We start from the raw sequence: 16,291 nt of genomic DNA, 5'->3' as shown, positions 1-16,291 counted from the left end.
ATGCATAAATGTGTAAAAATTTAGAAAAAAATATTAATAACAAAACTTTAATAACTAAAATTTTTAAAGTGTGATGCATAATTTCCTAATTAAGTAGAGTGACATAGAAAAAGTTTCCCTTTCATATAATTTTTTCTCACTAACACCTCTCAATGCAATTTTTTTGGAAATTAAGGACTAGTTTGATAAAATAGCATTACTACGAAAGTATATAAAAATATGCTTATCAGTATTTCGGTAGGACAATATGATATTACAACGAAAATAAATATATTATTTTTTCATCATATTTTCTAACTGCACGTGATGTAACATTTTCGTAATTTTGAATAGCGTTTAACTAATATTAGTTAAAACATTAGAAATTTTACAAAATTAAATAATATTTTGCAAAATTTAATAATTTTAATTATTTTTTAACAGATAAAATCAGACTAATTAATAGTTCACGACTAATGAATTAAATTTGGAATTTTTTTAATAAATATAAAAAATCAAAATAGTTAAAAATAACGACTCTCGATTAAAAAAAAAAAAGACTAAAATATAAAAAAATCTCTCCATAAATACCCTTTTTTATTTTTTTTCTCTTGACTGTTAAAACATATATTTTATACTCTCAAAATTTTAAGTAAATACATTTAACTCCCTTTCATCAGAGTTCAATCACAATTTATTTATTTTTTATAATTTATATTAAAAATTTTCTTAAAATAATAAAAATATTAAAAATTATTATTTTTCTGATATAATAGAGTTAGGGCGATTTTGTTATTTTGCTCTCTCATTTAATGCTGCAACTTCATGAAAATATGGGCTTTTTTTGCAAATAGCCCCCTAACTAATTTTTTTTTAAACTTGGCCCTATCAAAAATTTATTTGCCCCCTGATAAATCTACATTTTATTTTTTTAATATTTTTAAAATATTTTCAGGGCTTTTTTTGAAAATAGCCCTCTGATAAATTTTATTTTTAAAATTGGCCCTGTCAAACTTTTATTTGCAAAAATAGCCCTCGCCCCGCCACGCAAGCGCCACGTCAGCGCCACGCGGGCGGGGCTGGGCCATGTGTTTAAGTTGAACACGGTGAACCATTCACCGTGTTCAATACAAAGTTTTTGTATTAGACACGGTGAATGGTTCACCGTGTCCAATACAAAATGGTTAACTGCGAGATATTTGTATTGGACACGGTGAATAATTCACCGTTTCCAATACAAATAATTGAATACGGTGAATGATTCACCGTGTCCAATACAAACACCCATAACTTAGTCATTTTTGACTAAGTTGGAGGTATTTGTATTGGACACGGTGAATCATNAAATTGATGAGCGTGAGAGAAGTTGGTTTAAATCTCCCCTGTTTTTCTTTTTAGTCTATTAATTTTTTTACAACCCCTTTATGAGGCTATTTAATTGTTCAATTTTGTGCAATAGATTTCAATTTAAGTCTTAGTTAAGTCCATGTCTCTTTGGAGCTAACATTTTGATAATGATGGGTTATTCAGCCGCGCTTTATGTATGTAAAAGTGCTCTTTAACTGTTTCTCCTCTTGTTGCACTATTTCTTCTCTTGTTGCACCATTTCTCTTCCTGTTACGCTATTTTTTATCTTAAACTGCATTCATTTAAGAGATATTTATACTGTTTCTCCTCTTATTGCACTGTTTCTCCTCTTGTTGCACTGTTTCTTCTCTTGTTGCACTGTTTCTCCTCTTGTTGCACTGTTTCTTCTCTTGTTGCACTGTTTCTCCTCTTGTTGCACTGTTTCTTCTCTTGTTGCACTGTTTCTCCTCTTGTTGCACTGTTTCTTCTCTTGTTGCACTGTTTCTCCTCTTGTTGCACTGTTTCTTCTCTTGTTGCACTGTTTCTCCTCTTGTTGCACTGTTTCTTCTCTTGTTGCATTATTTCTCCTCTTGTGCTATGAGAAGAAACAGTGCAACAAGAGGGAAAACGGTATAAATATCTCTTAAATGGGTGCAGCTGAAGATAAAAAATAGTGTAACAGGAGGAGAAATTGTACAACAAGAGAAGAAACAGTGCAATAAGAGGAGAAACAGTATAAATATCTCTTAAATGGGTGCAGCTTAAGATAAAAAATAGTATAACAGGAGGATAAATGGTGTAACAAGAAAAAAAACAGTGCAACAAGAGAAGAAACAGTATAAATATCTCTTAAATGAGTGCAGTTTAAGATAAAAAACAGTATAGCAAGAGGAGAAATGATGCAACAAGAGGAGAAACAGTGCAACTTTCGTTTAAAGAGTGTAACTTTCATCTTAATGGATGCAGTTTACAACTGAAAGAGTGCAATAAGAAGAAAAAACAGTGTAAATATCTCCCAAAAGGTGTAATTTTCATCTTAAAGTTGCAGTTTACATTTTAAGTAATGCAACTTATAATTTTTTTTGCAGTTAACGATGGAATTTCATCTTTATCATTCTTTTTCTATAAGTTTTTATCTTTATTTTTTTTCTTGTTTTTTTTATTATTTTTTTGATCACCCCTCTCTGCCAACGGTCACAGCCCCGGCGACGACGCCGCTAAGGACCCCCACTCCGAGGCTGCAACGCCGCAGTGACCTCCACGGTGTCGGCGTTGGCGCCTGCGAAGATGCATCGTCGTCGAAGGCGGCAGAGGAGGAGGGAGAGGGAGAGGACGAGAGGGCGGAGAAGGGCAAGAGAAGCGTCGTCGTCGGAGACAGTGTAGGAGAGTCGGAGAGGTAAAAAAAAAAAAAACAACAGTGTCGGCGCGGGCGTCCTGCGGGAATCGGAGTGCGAGGAAAATGGGTTGTGGGCGGGTCGAGAGTAAGGATACGCGGACAAAATCGACAGCGCAAGCACCTCTCCGCATTTCTCGTCTGCCCCCTCCTGGAAGAGAAAGATAAAAAAAGAACGAGAAAAAAAAGAGGAAGAGAAAAAGGTATATGGCCGCTCCGTCCGCTCCGCGCTCTCTGGAAACGCAGAGCAAAGAACAAGAGAAACAAAAAGGAGAGAGAAAGAACGGAAAGAGAAAAAAGTGTAAGAGGTATTTTGGTCAGTTTGCTGAAAAACGCGGACCGAATCTATCTATCTGGCAAAACGAAAAGGTGGCCCCGTTTTGGCAAAAGTTCTCAAAATAAGTGAATTTCCATCATAATTGGCTATATGAATTGTGCTTTCCAAAAACTTTTTTAAAGCTCAAGATCCTATCTAAACGTGTATATATTGACTACTGTTCTTATCTCTTAAATAGGATTGATAAAAAACGAAAAAAAAAAGGAAAAAGAAATGGTTTTCATTCATATGATGAAAATTTGCAAAAAAAAAAGAGTCAGTGGTGGATGCCTTTCATAAAGGCTTGTTCACAATCCTTCCTCTTTTTGTTTTTTTTTTTTTTGAGGAAATAGTAGCATCACTACCCGCCTTCGTTTTATTCATTTAGAAAATAAACTTAGCTTGGAAATGTTGAATCAATTAGGATTGTCGAGACTTGGGTGCCTCGGTACCAACACCAAGTTCTTCATTTCCATTTGCTCTAGGGACGAGTCGTTTGTTCACCAATCCTTCTCATTGCTATATTAGGACTTATAAGTTATGTTTTCAGACTTTAATTATCCTATGCCAAACAACACTTTTATGATTTTTTTTGGCTAAAATATAAAAAATTTTCTATAAATATCCTAGCGTGATTCATTTTTCCTTCCTGACATTCAAAACCGTACATTTTGCCTCGTAAAAAATGTTAGAAATATTTCAAAAGTCAGGCAATAAGAAGTTGTAAGAAAAAATCAAAATCTCCCTATTTGTATTATATTAACTTATTAATCTTAATTTGTTTGTTATTCTTATTATATATATAAGATTATATATAATAATATATATACTTGTTAACGTCCTTTAAAACGGACCGCGTCCGAGCGCCGGACGTTGCCGCGACGTAGCGCTCCATGCGTGACTTCATCATCGCCCATCTGTTGTGGTTTCGGACGGTTTTTTCTTATTTGTGGTGAATCTTTACCATTGGGTGTCGGAAAATCCATCCGTCAGTCCCCATCACAATTGTGCTCGTGGAGAGTAATTCATCCGTGACTTTGGGTACTTATTCGGTAATGGCCGACGTAACGGACGGAAATGCCCTTAAGCAGTGCGTCACACCTTCGTATAAGATCAACATCTTTATTGGAATAATTTCGCGATCTAATTTGTAAAGTTCGATTTTAGCTTTTCAAAAATTAGTTGATTTTTAAATCACGAAACAGAGTTTCTGTGCGGTATTTGTTTCATCTAAATAGCAATGCAAAATGACCATTTACCCTTACTTATGCCTTTAAGGAAAAAAATAATTTAAATATTTTTTGTCATTTCAAAAATATATTCTGGTATATCAATTATAATAAGGGACGTAATTACGTGACAAACCCCTGACAGATGGAGGGTTAATACATCAACATTGAATTTTTGAGAGATAAAACTCATAAGATTTTTAAAAGTCACAGGAAAAAATATAAAAAAGCATCGTACTTAGATAAGAATTTCTAACATTATTAGACTAAGTTTTTTTTACTTTTACACTACTATTTTCTTCTTCAAACACTTCTTCAAATTATTTCCCTTTTTTTTTTTTTTTTTTTCAATGCTCTAACTATCAACAAATTACCGGTTAAAAAGACATAACATATATATCAAACTCATTTGAGTATAAAAGTTAATAAATACATAAAACAAAAAAGGTACTTGAAAATAATTTAATAGAAGTTTCATGAATCCATTATGGATATTATTTTAACATTATTTTTCTATTTAACAGCCATAAAAAAGTTCAAATTTTATAAAAACAAGAAATTTGATGTAATAGTAATATCTATATAACAAGAAATAAATACGTTGAGTAGTGTCCTCGCGAGAAAAGAAAATAGTGAAACAAAAAATAAACTTTATAAATAGGAAAGAATTAATAAAATAGTAAAATGACATAAAATATTTGTAAAAAATATAAACTAATTGTAAATACGTCTTAATTCTTATGTTGTACATCATCAATTGCGCGGAGTATTGTACCCGATTAGAGTTTTAGTTTATACACGTTACACTACTCAGTGGAGTGAAAAGCGGTCAATGCAGGTGACATTTTTTGACCAAGTCATACTGGATCCATATTATTTTCGACGCCGGCATTATATACGGCAGATACAAACTTTTCATTACCATCAGTCTGGAAAGAATGAATTCGGATTAAGATATAGTAGTTCAGATATTGCATATCGATATTATACGATAGTCATATATTAAATAATACATATTATAAAAATAAAACTAAATGTGGTATTCCTTAGGATTTGGAATAGTCCATAATGAATACATAGAGGGGGCTAAGTTTTTTATAATCGACTCCTACGTAATTTTGGGCAATGAATAAACTCAAGAAGGTAACAGATAACGCGTGCTAGAGCCTAAATAAGTTAGAAGGATGATTCCCGAAAATGAGGCATCACATGATAAAATTAGAACAGGAAAAAGACAAAAAATGTAACCCCACCGATTATAGTCATGTTAAACTCCATATGACAATTTTTAACATGAGAATATAGTAAAATAAATGAGAATAACGGTATAAGTACTTTCCCCCCTGACAATATACATTAATAGCCTCTCTTTATTTTTCAGGATGAAAACCGTGGACTACGATCAAATTTCTAAAATCATATATTCGCATCATATTATTTTCAATTTTTTTAGGTACAGACGTAGATACAATATATATCGATTGCTAAATTTAACATGAACATAATTCGGTACTTTTAATATTTATAAAAAAATATAAAATTCTTCAACTGTTGATCGATGGAGGAGTAAAAGATAAAGTTTTAACATATAGTAGATAAAAGGGTATTCATCTAAAGAGATTATTATATCATTAATATGCAAAATTTAAAAATTTTTGATTATATCCTAAAGTTTTGTAATTAATTTTTAGAATTGTTGACATTCCACAATTTACGGCATTTATTTTTGTTTTAAGAACATTTCACTCGTTTCTCTCCTATAAGGCATTAATGTTAAATTAAGTAGTAATTAGAAAATAGTACTATTTAAGAACTTGAATTTAAAATTTTAAAAAATTTTAAATTTTAAGTTAGAGAAATTTGGTATAACTTTAGCAGTCAAAGAATTATTATTGTAATATTATTTTAATGCTAAATCATGCAAAATTTAAAATAAATTTGCCTTGAACTTATCCAAACCACTTTGCCTCATAAGTACTAACCATGAATTTATACTTAATTAGGGTTAATTACACAATGGTCCCTAACCTTAACTATTTTCAATTTGGTCCCCAAATGCTTTTTTTTTGGCAATCAAGTCCCTATTCTCATTTGATTTCATTATCATAATGTTCCAGTCGTAGATAAGTGTAAATAATTGACGAAAAATGCGCGACGTCATTGAACGGAGGCTATTGTCGGCGCACGGAGGCGTGTGCAAGCGCGCACGAGAGCGTCGTGTTACGCAAGATATGCAAAAAAAAAAAAAAGATGCAGACGGCAAATTAACAAACGGTGCAAAGGTTGAGAACCATGGTGTAACCTATTAAATTTATAACATGTCAAAAAAATAAATTTAAGATTTATAATTTAATTTAACATTTTGATTTTGGGACTTCAAATTAATATCTGGAATTTCACATTCCGATTTTGTATTAAATTTTAAATTCAAATTCCACAGTTTGGAATTCTAAATTCAAATTAATCTCAAACTTCGATGAACTTCAAATTCGAAAATGTGAAATTTGAATTCGAAGTTAAATTCAAATTTAGAATTGAACAAATCTTAAATTCAAATTTAAATTTTGAATCAATTTAAAATTCAATCAAAATTTGAAAATATTTTAAATTTAAATTCAAATTTAAATTTTACATTTCCGGTTCAAACTTCCGTTTAAATGTAAATTGAAATATCAAACAATCAAAATCAAAATGCAAATCAAAATTTTAGTTTAATTCAAATTATTAGATCAATTAAAATTTAAATTTAAAATTTGAATTTCATCAAAATTATAACTCAACTTTAAATAAATTTAAAATTCTAATTCTCGTTAGTTTAACAATTTTAATTTTAATATTATTTTTTGAAGTTTAAATTTACAATTTTGACCACATTTTATTTTTAGGGACTAAAATGAAAAACGTGGCAAAGTTAGGACCTAAATTAACATGTCAAAAGGGTCCAAATTAGGCCGTGGACGTGCTATTCCGTTAATTTAATGATTTTTTAACGTTGGGTGACTAACTTATATAAATACAAAAGTAGGTACTCAATTGCAAAGAGAAACAGGCATTGGGCGAACTCAAGTACAAAATGCTGCAAAGTTAACTACCGTGTATTATCCCTTTATTTACATATATAAGACCCAGCGGCTTTCGCGGCGGATAATCAAAACTTAATACAATAATATATAATTACTCTTAAATTTAAAATTATTGTTAAAAATAAAATATATAAAAAAAGTAACTTCTCATATTAAAATAGTCTAACTACAAAAGTTCAAAACTCAAAAACCTAACTCTTTTGCTTCATGAAAGCCAACTTCAAAATATAATAGATCAAAACTAAGGAATGAATGAAGCTTAGACTTTGAACTTGAATTACTCTTGAAAGGTAAAATAATTATTTTTTCAATATATTATTGTTTTGGAAGATAAACAAATAAAAAAAATTTATGGCAAAGAAAAAATGCAAAGAATTAATTTCTTTTAAAAAGGAAAAGATTTATTTTTTATAAATATTTTTGTAGATAAACGCAGTGAACAGAAAAGAAGATTTATTCCTATTATATATATATATATATAATATAATATAAATTCTATTATATATAGTATACATACATTTATTTATTATTTTTAACCTCTTTGTCTTCTACCTTCTCTTGCTTTTTTCTTTTTTTTTGTTTTTGCAGGAAAAAAGATCTGGATGAACTCCTCTCCTCTTTCCTCTTTTTAACAATAGTAAGTCTCATCATCTTTTTTAAATCTACCTCAAAGTGTCATGAAAAATTTATAGGGTAACCTTAATAAGCAAAGAAACAACCCATCCTTTCCTTTAATGTCTTTTCTTGGCTCGCCGAAGCACCAAATCACGTAGACGGTTAACGACCTCGGCCTCACGTAATCGCAACAGCAAGATGGTGTATGGTGCACCGGCGCCGGTATCGATTGGCGTTGCTCGGCTAGTACTGGGCGGCGAGCAGCGGATGCTGCTCGGGCGGATCGTCGGCAACTTGGCGGTGAGTGTTGGCTTAAATAGCCAGTCCATCCTGCCCTGTGGCGGGAGGCCATGTGGGCCGACGTCATGTTCGAGAGGCGGATGGCTGGTTGGGCCGAGTCGTGTTCGAAGTGGTAGGCCAGTGGGGCGAGTCACATCGAGACCGTGGCGCTGTTATCTGTACCTTTAAGTGAATTGGGTTCGTATTTCAAGCAGCCCGATGCTTTTGGGATTATGGTTAGGCGGCCATACTGATACCGATCAAGTGGGTATCCAGAACCGCAGTCCGGTTCGATTCTGGGCATGCGTCATGTTCAGGTGCTGCAGGGGGGATTGTTGCTTTTAAACTTGGGTCAGCTGCCCCCTTGGCGGAGTCATGTGGGCAAGTCATGTTCGAATGGCGTGAGGTGGTTGCCGAGTCAGTTCGAAGTGGCTAGGCCAGGTGGGCCCCGAAAGGTCCCCCAAAACAATTTTCGATATGCGCGTCGGGTAGCGTTATCTGTAGCTTTAAAGTGAATGGTTGCCTTATGTCGTAACAGGCTCGAGCTTTGGATTAATGGTAGAAGCCAACGATCGCGACAGAGCTCGTGCGACGGCGGCTTTCCCCCCAAAAAAAAAAGCCCCAGCGTTGCGAGCGTCGGCGGTAACGCGCGGACTGCGCCGGGTTGGGCTGACTCCCGGCGCGTTGGCGTCGTCGACGGTGACGGCTGGCAGCGGACGTGGTGGATACGGGCAACGGTGGTTTGGCCGTCGTGACTGGTAACTGCGCCTGGCGGCGCAGACGCGTGGACGGGGACTCGGCAGTGACCGGCCGATGGGCAACACGGGTTTGGTAGACGTGGCGGCGGACGCGGGTGGATGCAGCGAGTACATCAAGCGGACAGGGAAAGGAGTAGGAGGAGCGCGAGTTCTTCTTTCTTTCTGTTTTTTATTTTAGTTTTTATATATTCTTTCTTTTTTTGTTTAATCTTATACACTTTGTTTCTCTGTACCGCCCTCTACCTTTTTTGACGTGTCTCTTATTCTCTATCTCATTTTTTTTTTTAGAAGTAAGGCAACAACTGTGGATTGTGTGGCGATACGTGGAAACCTCCCTCCGCACCTATCGTCGCCGATTCTCTGACGATCGCTCCCTTGCATATCGGAAGACTCCCTCCTGCAGGCGTTGTTGCCTCGATTCTCTGTGCGATTCCTCCTATTATTTTTAACGATGCTCCTCTGTCACGTTGTTCCGCCCGATTCTCTTCTGTTTGATCCCTGCTATATATTTAACGTTCTTTCTTCCCATACTTCTTGCTCTTTTTTCTCTGTTTTTAAAATTTTTGTTTTGCAAAATCCGAAAATGTGGATGACTCCGCTCTTGTCTTTACTCCTTTTTTTCTCCTTGTTAACAATTGACCAAAACGAGATCTTGGGATCTCTCTCACCTTTGCATATCTCTCTTCTTGTATATATATATATGTTATTTTATTTTGCGTTTGGAAAGAGAGAGAAAGGGGATATTGAGCAACTTGAAATTTCTCCAAAAACCTGGAAGGACACCTTGAGAAGAACAATAAGTCTGGAAGGACAACCTTGAAGCTGAACATATTCTTGACCAACGAATCTCCATTTAGACTCAATCCCCATTTACAAGTAAAGAAGTTGCAAGATAGACTGGATAGCATAAAAATTCCACGTCAGCCTAAGAACGTCAAATTATGTATATGTAAGCAATTTTTTACTTTGCTGTTTGAGAAGAGAGAAAAGGGGATATTGAGCAACTTTTGAAAATTCCGTCGGTCCAAACTTGAAGTGAACAACCTCTGAGAAGAACTATATCTTGGAAGACACCTTGGGAAGGAACTATATTTGTACCAAGGATCCTCCATTTAACTAAGATCCTCACATTTGAAAGTAAAAAAGGTGCAGGATCAGATCGATTGAAGCCTTGAAAAATTGCCACGTACATGGTTTGCCTTAAAGAACTGCAAAATGATGTATTTGTAAGGATTCTAGTATGAAGCAGAGGAAACATAAAATAATCTGTTTTTGATGGGCCACAGATTTGTCCTTGCTTATAATATACATCTGTATTGAAAGTGACATCAAAATTAACGTTTGTATTGAAAAAAAAGTACAAACATCAAGATTAAGTCAACTTTAATTTCCTAAATAAATAAGTTTTAAATTTAGTTATATAAATTAATCTAGCTAATAGAAAATAAAACTAGTAAGATTGAATTTAAGTCTGTCAGAATTTTTAATATGACTTTGAAAGAAGAAAATTCATGTTTTTGAAAATAACTGACTCGTTACCATAGTTCAATGGTTGATCTCGACGTTCGAACAGTTGCAAACTATTTTTTGACATTCGAGTTCAAAGGGTTGAACAAACCATTTTATTAACCTAGTCACGGATCAACACCATGCCCTATAGTTTTAAAGTTATTGCAAATACCTTTCGTTATGAAACATTAACACCTATTATTTTATTCTTATTTTTTTTGTAACCATGACATTCTATCATGAATTTTGGCGTAACGGATTTAAAGCTTAATTTTGTTCACTTAAAAAATTATTTGACACTATAATAAAATTGTGTTTTCTTTCTCCAGAGAGGGTAATTACCCAACCTAATATATGAAAAACGTAAAAATTTTGTAAATGCACTTTCAAGTCTGTAGCAACTAAACAAAGTATTTATAGCGTAATAGTTACATATACAATAAACAAGGTGCATGAATATTATAAGTTGTTTATTTTTAACATCATTGATCTTTACGCTATACTGTATTCCGTAATTAAGATGGAATCAAATAATCTTGAATAAGAGTATACCTACTAACTGTCTAGCGTACTAATGTTTGCCATATTAATGTGGAAAATAGAGTGAGGCTACTAAGTGCTTTGGAAGTACGGAGCCTTTCCGTGTTTTAGGTCGTTTTCGATGTGCGATTTCGAATCGTCCGATCGGCTCCGTTACTTGATCTAGAGTAGCTTAAGGCAGCTAGAAATAAATTTATGATTTTCAATATCAATTGCCCTAGTGTGAAGGTCAAACATCAATCATTTAATGGCCGTAAAGCATTGCAACTTTAATACGGTGTCAGAAATTATTGCAAATCACGCTGAAAAGTTTGATAGAAAAATTCTTATATACTGATAGTAAAACAAGTATCAATATCTTTTGTTGAAATTTACTATCATATTATTACGTTTCTGAAGATTTTTATTTTTCACCGTTGATTTTGATACCCTTTCGTTCCTAGGCAAATAATATCGAAAAATCGCGGGCATAATTATTCGTTCCAGATCTTCAAAATACTCATAGAATCAATCTTAGACGAGCCGATGACCGATTCGATAATCCAAATATGAAAAAACGATCGGATAATAGCACGAAGGCTTCTGTGTTTTCAGAAGCAGGCAGTCGCCTTAGGGGTGCTTTGGCGCTAAGCTTTAAAACAGCGCATTTAGGCTGAAAAGTCGATATTTCGCCATTAGACGCGTTCGCGGAACTCACTTTAAAATCTGATTCCTGGCATTTTAGGAGAATCAGAAAACCTGATTTTGATAAAGGGCCTCAGAATCAGAAGCAGAAAAAAGCTGCTTCTTGAAAACTGATTCGATTTTGGATTTAAACATCAAAATTTTTTTTTATTTTAGTTTTAATCAATTATGAAAAATAATTTTAATTTCTCAGCATTCATTAAATTTTTAAATATTAAACTTTAAATTTTTAAAATTTTGATATAGATTTGAAAATTTCAAATTTAATTTTAATTTAAATCCAAATTTTAGATTTTAAAATTTTAAAATTTTATTTCAAATTCAAATTCCAAATTCAATCTTTCAGATTTTTTAAAAATTTAAATTCAAATTTCTCAATTTCAGTTTAAAATTTGAATTTCAAATTTCAAATTTTACAATTTCAAATTTCTAATTTTAAATTTCAAATTTCAATGTTAAAATTCAAATCTTAAATTTTAAAATTCCAATTTCAAAATTTTAATATTTCAAAGTTTAAATTTAAATGTCAAATTTGACAATTAGATTTTAAAATTTAAATGGAAAAATTCTAAAATCTTTTAAATTTTGAATTATAAATTTTAATCTTTCAATTATAAATTTCCAATTTTAAAAAATTGAAAAAATTTTGTAAATTTTAATCTTCAATTATCAATTTAAAATTTATAATTTAAATTTAAAATTTTACATTTTAGAATTTAAATATTCAAATTTTTAAATTTTAATTTTAAAATTTAAATTTAAATTTAGTATTTAAATATTCAAAAGTTAAAATTTTAATATTTTACCATTTCACTGATTATTTAAAATTTTAAGACTTTAAAATTTTAAATTTTAAAATTTTAAATCTTAAATTTTAAAAATTAAACGTTTAAAATTTGAAATATATTTCTTAAATAAATAGAGCTGTCAAAGAGTCTTTTCAAAATTTTAAATTGCACTAAACAGCCTTTTTTAACTAAATCACTTTAGAAAAAAATCAATTTTATTAAACTCCTGCAAACGCTCTATAGCTTTTAAGCAAAATCACTTCTCCATAAACCAAAAGTCACTTTCAGAAATACTTGTTTTCAAAACTAGGCAAACAGCGCTTACTCGTGAAAAATATGTGAAAGTACAATAGCCTCAATATATAAAACGTAAATGTATTACTTGAAGAGGACAAAAAGACGTTGACATACTTGACAAGGACAAACAAGAGTTGACATAGTGCAAAAAAGGGCTTTTTTTATAAAAAACCCTCTAAAAATTCAAATTGACAAAATAATTCGTCAAAATTTTTATTTGAAAAACTACCACCCTTCTTTCGGCCACGTGAGCCACGTCGAAAATTTTGCTATAAGACGGTGAAATGATTCAGCCGCCTCAAATATATCAATGAAGGCGGTGATATGGTTATCACCGTGCTTCATAATATAATATGCTGAAGATAGTGAATCATTCACTTCGCTTATCTGTGTTCACTGGTCACTCCGTTCTATAATTCTGTGTCGACGTCCGTTTTCAGAAGCACAGCAGCCTTAGGGGTGTTGGGCCTAGCTTTTAAGAAAGCGCTTTTAGCTAAAAGTAGATTTTTCGGCTCAATAGACGCGTTTGGCAACTCACTTTTAAAATCTGATCTGGCATTTTAAATCAGAAAAACGATTTTGAAGGCCTCAGAATACAGAAGCAAACAAAAGCTGCTTCTCTGAAAATCTGATTCTATTTTGGATTTAAACATCAAAATTTTATTTTTATTTTAGTTTTAATTAATTAAACTTAATTGTTAATTTTCAGATTCATTTTAAAGGTTTAAATTTTAACTTTAAAAATTTAAAAGTTTGAACTATATACGATTTAAAATTTTAAAATGTTAATTTAAAATTCAAATCTCAAATGTTTAGATTTAAAATTTTAAATTTTATTTCAAATTCAAATTCCAAATTTCAAATTTAGTTTAAAATTTAAATTCAATTTCAAATTTCAGATTTAAAAATTCAAATTCAAATTTCAAATTAATTTCAACATTTCAAATTAAATTTAAATTCAAAATTTAAATTCAAATGTTAATTTTAATATTTCCAAATTCAATTTAAATCTTCAATTCAAATTATAATTTCAAATTTTGAGCAATTTAGATTTTAAATTTAGATGTAGAAAATTTAAAATTTTTAAATTTTGAATTATAAATTTTGAATCTCAAAATTTATTAAATTCAAATTTTTAAAATTAAAAATTTTTAAATTTTAATCGTCAAATATAAATTTAAACCCTTTTATAATCAAAATTCTTAAAATTTAATTTTAAATTTAAATATTCAAGATTTGATTTTTAATTTTAAATATTCAAATCTTAAATTTTATATTAAATATTCAAAATTTAAATTTTATATTTCTAAAATTTCATGAATTATTTAAAAATTTAAATTAAATTGTTAAATTTTAAAATTTTAAAATTTAATTTAAATTTAAATTTAATTTTAAAAAGTGTAAAACTTTATAATAATTTAAAATTAAATAGCTTTCAACATTCGCTTTTCATCAAAATTTTTCATTGTTGCCAACAGCTTTTTAAAATCACTTTAGAAAAATACATTTATCTAAACTGTGCCGCCAAACGCTCTACTATGCTTTTAAGCCAAAATCACTTCTCCAACCCCAAAATCACTTTTTCAGAAATCACTTTTCAGAGCTAGGGCCGAGCAACAGCGCTTTAGCTCGTTAAAAATATATGAAATAAAAGCCGAATATATAAAATAAAAAATGTAATTACTGAAAGAGACACAAACGAGTTGAGATACTTGAAAAACAAAAGAGTTGACATATAGCAAAAAATAGGGCTTATTTATACAAATAAACCCTCTAACAAATTCAAAATTGACAAATAATTCGTCAAAATTATTGTGAACAACTAACCTTCCTTTCGGCACGTGGGCGCCCGTCGAATTTTACTATAAAAGACGGTTGATTGAATTCACCGCTCACAATATATAATGAAGGGCGTGAAATGTGCATCCGTCCTTCAATAATATATAGTGAAATAGTGAGATCATTCACGAGCGTCTATCTGTGTTCACCGGTTTCATATATATAATTATGGGCCGGTGAATATCTTATCATATATATAAAAGCCGGTCGAACAATCATCACCGTTTTCAATAGGCAAAATCTGACGTGGCACCAAGTATGAAGGAGGGTTGATTTCCAAATAAACTTTTGATTAGGGTCATTTGTCCAAAATTTCAAAAATTTTGAGGGTCATTTATAAAAAGCCCGCAAACAATGAAACAGGTAGTTTGTTTGTACAGAAAGAAAAGAAAAAAAATAAAATAAAATAAATCTTTCCTCAACACATGAGAGATTGGAAATGTTTAAGTTTTTCATTACAACGCAAAACACCTGGCAATTTATTTTGGTATCATTTCAACGGACATAAAACTCTGAATCCATATCAAATAAAGATTAAATAAAAAGAAAATATTTGAATCTTGATGGCACGAAAAACAAATTTTCTAATTTTTAAAATATTTTGTTGTTACTCAAATAGTTTCAAAAATAAAACTTTAATGGCCTAAACATCTAAATAAAGTATTAGTTGATACGCATGGTGCTGGATATAATTAATTGCAATAATCTGCGAATTTGTTCTTAGTAAAAAAAGTTTTTTTTTTTGAAAAAACAATGGGGCGAAGATAATATTACCGGCATGGTCTATATGTAGATACATTAGATATATAAAAGAAAAGGTCTCGCCACTCAAGCACGGGCCATAGCAGCAGGTGCAGCGCAAGTTTATATTAAACAAATTTAAGAAAAAAGATTATTCCATTTAACGTCAACCCATACCCTAACCAGTGGCAAAATATTTGAGGTTGTCATTCAGAGTCTCAAAGTTCAAAAGCCAAATGCTCTACATTTTCAGCTGAAATTAAATTTAGTACTAACTATTCATTGTTATTAATACTCGTGAAAGTAATAATTAGTATTGTGATTGATATATGACAATAATTAAGACATACTTACAGTGAATGCAACAATTTATTAATTAAATTAGATTTGTTGTGAAGATTTCTGGGTTTATCTGTGGAAGGCTTGTCCGATACCATGGAGAGTGTCGGGACAAGCCGAGTCGCGTTGGCGTCGAAATAGACCGCGAAACGACTCCGTGCGAGCGTATGGGCACGCTTATCTCAAAGGAATTCTGTAGAAATGCAGCATCTCATGCTGTGTATTACCGGTCTACAATCCACGGCTAGTACCGGTAAACCGCTCGCGGCAATGGCTCAACGTTGCTCTGGGTTGGCTCTTGTACCGGGCAGGAGCCCGGCTACGCGGTACAGATGGGTGTAGAGGCTATTTGAGTAATTTCTCTCCCTCGGTTTGGCACCTCCGTTTTCCTCACCTATATACAGAGACAAGGAATTGAGAGAAGGGTAGTGATGTCCATTCCATTCTCTCTCTAGTCCGGTGTGAGCAAGGAGAGAGCTGAGTGGAGTTTCCGTCGTCGACGCGTCGCGCGCGGGATCGTTCGAGCACGTATTTGACGCCGGGATCGGAGGAGAC

Source organism: Ananas comosus, linkage group 10 (assembly GCF_001540865.1).
Source record: "Ananas comosus cultivar F153 linkage group 10, ASM154086v1, whole genome shotgun sequence".
Lineage (NCBI taxonomy): Eukaryota > Viridiplantae > Streptophyta > Magnoliopsida > Poales > Bromeliaceae > Ananas > Ananas comosus.
The sequence above is the reverse complement of the archived record's forward strand: the minus strand, read 5'-3'. Positions refer to the sequence as shown.